This window comes from Empidonax traillii, unplaced genomic scaffold (assembly GCF_003031625.1).
Source record: "Empidonax traillii isolate 1590-97213 ecotype Southwest subspecies unplaced genomic scaffold, ASM303162v1 scaffold122:size1458747, whole genome shotgun sequence".
NCBI lineage: Eukaryota > Metazoa > Chordata > Aves > Passeriformes > Tyrannidae > Empidonax > Empidonax traillii.
In genome coordinates, this window is record NW_020955315.1 from 1,426,614 (window position 1) to 1,431,264 (window position 4,651).

Below are 4,651 nucleotides of genomic sequence, written 5' to 3' on the forward strand. Positions count from 1 at the left end.
TTTCGATCATATCATTATTGCAGTTGAACTACTTCTGTGACAAAAGCAAGTGGATGTCCCTGGTTATTCACACAAAATAGTTGTGTGATAACTTGAAAACAGTTCAGTGGTAACTCTGTGAGTGGAAGGCTCAAGTATTTGTTTCAAACTTTGGAAGGCTATCTTAGAAATTCTCATTACTGGACATAGGCCTAAATAACTCACCTTCCCCACACATTTATCTTCAGATGAGGCAGTGAAATATGATATGTGACAGCAATCACCATGACTGAAAGCTGATAGTACATCCAGGGCATTTCAATGTGCCTCAGTAGTGATTGTTCATGTGGAACATGTTTCAGGCTGCAGTCTTCGTTGTACCTGAGTGTCTCTTCCAGCTAGATCCTTATAGCAAAAAGTTAGTTCCTTTTTAACTATCAAATCATCAGTAATGGAAAAGCTAAAGGCATCCATAAAAAATCATTCTGATTTATTTTGATGTCCTGAGCACCTACCAACTGTGGATAAAATGAACTTTCTGGGAAATTCGCATTTTCATCCCGAGTCCCTCAGAAGGAAGGCACATACAGCAGGTATAAATATTGGTGCTAAAAAGTAGTTGTTGCTGGAGAGAGAACTCTTATAATTAGATTTTAATTAATTCTTATCTCAGTTAAAAGATAATTAGAAAGTAATTGTGTTGTTGTAAAGTATCCATTGTCTGATTTCTGATGTAAAATGTAGTTTTCGGAGGAATTTTGTGAGCCACAAGAATACGTCTGATTTATATCATGTGCTTGTTTGTTGGTGGGGGTGGCATCGTGGCTGATTAGATGTGTTTGGAATTCAAGAAAAAAAAATTATATTAAATACACTTTATCAAATAAACTAATATGGCTTGAGAAAATAGACAGGTTTTTGTGCCACATATGCCTTATTGCTTCTCTCAATTTCTTTTGATTTCTTTTGACAAACTGAAAAACCTGCTCATTTAACTGAACAATGTAGTGAATCAAGTGAAGGAAAAAGTTTCTGGTTTATGAGGGATGAATAGATTTCTCTTTATTCTTCTTGCCAGGGAGTTAATTACTACATTGGTACAGTTGCTCTTTAAGAGTTGTACTCCGAAAAGCAGTCTGCTACAAAACAGACTTTTTTTTTTTTTTTTTCATCTGAGAGAATAATAAGTTCTGTGTGAAAGATGAAAGTAGCAAGGAAATGTCTGCCTGAAAAAGTTTCTAGACTATATTGCTTTCAACATAAGATGGTAAATTCATTTGTTTCGGGTGCTTGAAGTGAAGTAAATTAAAGAATCCTGTGTGCAGGAGTGAAAATGCCATGACCCTGTAACTTGAGAGCAGTTATTCAGCAACCTGGGTGTTTCAAAATTGTAGTTTTGATTATGATACCACATGTTAGTGTTGGCTGAACACAGCTCTAACTACCTCCCAGTAGACATTCTGTGTTCTAAAATCTTATTCACTTCATCACATCCTGCAGTTGAACAGAACTCTGTAGAATCTGGGTCCTTCTGTAGACTACTAAAAGAGAAATTAGAGGATAGTCATTGAGGCTCAAATTTGACAATCTACATTCAAGTTCCTAGTCTTCACTTAGTATTTCCCAGCTCAGTTATTTTCAGCATGGATGTGTACAGTTTTATTTATTTCTGCAGAGTTGCATGAATTCCAGAGGTGAGTTTCTCCTGCGTATTGTCATCTCTTCAATCTTTTTTGTATGTTTAAGGGTAAGATTGCAGGCAGAATATCATGCTCAAATCAAGGGATAAGTATTCTCAAGAACAGATTTAAGTTTTTCCTTACTTTTTTATTGGCCATTTTTGGCAAACTCACTGAGATTTCAAGGACTCAGGAAACCTACTGATTCTTCCTAAGCCATTGGGAGCCCCTGGAGCATCTTTAGTATAAGGACCTTTAAGACTGGTCATTAAACACTGGGGAATATTAGACAACAATATACATGTTTGTTGTATTCTGAATTCCCTTTAATATAAAGTGACTTTGTGGTAGCTCTTTTTTGCCTTTTGAAGTAAAATACAGGGATAACGGGAGTAATTTTCTGTAGGAACTGTAACATTTCTCTGTAAGAAGACAGTAATAGCATCCTGTGTTCTCCCAAAAGGTGGTTATAATAGCCATCGGTCAAATCTTGCTTCTATTAAATCAAAGTTTTTGTTCAGTTTAGCTCAGGATTGCTTATACTTACATTCCCATCTCTTGAGACTTGAGCAGATGCCATTTCCTGTATTTTTTCACGTCTTGTACAGAAAATCTAAATTATAAAGGCCTATCACTTCTTTTGTTTTTCTTTCAATCTAATCAAGATTTTATGCTTCCTGCTTTTCACGTTACAGCTTTGACAGTCACGAGAAAACCCCATGCATTATTCCAGTGCACAAAACTCAATTTTCTCCTGTCTTGTACTGCTTCAATGACTCCTCTTAATTCCATTAAAAAAAAAAAAAAGAAAAAGAGAAGAAAAAGAACCTTCTGAAGCATCACATGAACACATACATTTCTTTGTCACTTGGTGTGACAACTGAATAGAGAAACACATACGCAGAGGCTTTATTTCAACTTGTTAATATATAAAGTCATTTAGTGCCATTAAAGTGGTATAAAACTATATTTGTTTCAGGTACTGCTAGTAAGCAAAAATTATTGCATTTCTAGTCACCCTTGCTTATTTGCCTTTAGGAAGAATATTTAAATATCAAATGAGTATTAAAAAAAATTCAGTGGAAAGTTTTCAAATAATAATGGTTTTGGTGAAAGAGAGAATATTGTAATTCCAATGGAAAACATTTGAATAACATGAGGAAGAACTGGAAGAGCATTTTAAAAGAACTGACTACTTATACTTTTAATGTAAAATGTGGATTAAATATTAGAATTTATATCCTAAATTAGTGTAGAAGACAAAATTATTTACTTCAGAAGTAAATATTTAAGCATTATCAAAATTGAAAATTCTTCTTGAGATTCAAAATGGATTTTTAAAAAAGTCTATACAATTTGCTTTTTGTTATGATTATTTTACTGTTGAATTTCTCATAAAAATTATATTTTTTAAGCAGTTATAATTGCATCTAGATCATCAAGACCAATTCAGACCTCTGACAAAGTTATCTAAATTACCATTTGTATTGTCTTTTAAAGAATATAGTGGAATTTTCATGCTCAGTTATTTATACATAGTATTTTGAAAAAATGTGAGGAAATACTTGCCTATATAAAACAAATGGAAATACCTCTTATAGTAGGGTTTTGAAAGTGAAATAAATGATTTCCCAGTGTCAGGGCCTTACCTGATATTACTAATTTCCTGTCTTGAAATCCTAAATGCAAAACTGGTCTGGTAATTTCTTTTTTTTAATTAGCATTTAAAATGTCTTTTTTTTTTTTTTTTTTTCCCCACACTTTGGAAAATGTAACATAGAATCATAATTGATGCTTATTTCATAAAGGACTGCAATTGAACATTAAGAATTGTGGCTGACTTGTGGAAGCATTCATTTCCTGGTATAATTATGGGGTAATCAAGCCTTGCCATAGCTTGGCAGTTCCACAGTAAAATAAAGCCCCAAGGTATAGACCATTGCAGTTTCCTTGCTGAGTGGCTTGCATAAGCTCTGCTGTTATTTCTTGGCCAGTATGAATCTCGAAGATTAGCAAATCTTAAAACAAGGGCTGGAATACACTTGCTGTGTTAATGAAGTCTCAAAATCCCAGTACGGAAAAACCTTTTGTTGCAGTGCTGATAAATCTCTTCATACAGTTCATTGCCTGCAAGGGGAGGAATACAGCTTAGGTGTATAGATAAAGTCAGAAGAATTAGTCTGTAAGAAAAACAAAGCAATTATGTCATTGTGCACTATAAGTATTATATTCAGTTTTGGTTTTGGAACGCAGTAGGGGAGAGAGCAGTGCTGTGTGTCTTCAGCTATTTAAATTTTCTATTTTCCTATATTAAATTTAGACTTCTCATATCAGGCCTACAGCATTATACCTAAGTATTTGTGTCATTGCTTTTGTAGGTTTACTAGAATATTAGCAGTGTTTTCATGTAATTTCATAACTAATTCATATCAAGTCTAGTATGACAGTAACATTAACTAAAATATTAATCTAATTTTATACTTCAGCCCATTTGGTCATCTAGTTTCACTTTCTTTGAAGTAAGAAGAAAGACTAAATGGATTAAAGCACAAGGGATATCAAGTTAGTGTTTCATCCATCCTATTCATAAAACCCATTTCACAGTCTTATGAGCCTGACTTCTGCCATTTTAGAATTAGTCTCTTTTACTTGGTAGATGATACAATGTGTGTGAAATAATGTAAAACATCACAAGGTGGATGAAAGATCAAACTGACAAGAAAAAGAAAAATTTCAAAAAATTCCTTCATTTGCACATAAAGTAAATCATACTTCCTCAATTTATCTTCTGTTTGAAGTTTTACACAGCTATCCTTTTGAAAAGGGAACATCTTTGGTTTAGATAGAAGAGGCAGTTCTTCAATCTTCTGTTCTTTCTCTTTATTATTTCTGTTTGTCCAGTACAGTCTTACCACTTTCATAGCTCTGTCTACCTCCAAAGGTTATTCAAACGTGAGTTCCCCTGTCTGCTACTCGGTTTTAACATTCCCACT

The 4,651-nt window shown here is 33.6% G+C and overlaps 1 long non-coding RNA gene across 1 annotated transcript in view; it reads right to left on the minus strand.

The window, feature by feature from the left end:
• Nucleotides 1-3,220: 3,220 nt before the first annotated feature.
• LOC114057240 overlaps nt 3,221-4,651 on the minus strand; it is a 7,322-nt gene continuing 5,891 nt past the window's right edge. The window contains exon 4 of the long non-coding RNA XR_003571166.1: nt 3,221-3,785. This is a non-coding gene — a long non-coding RNA (uncharacterized LOC114057240). The remainder of the gene's footprint in view (nt 3,786-4,651) is intronic.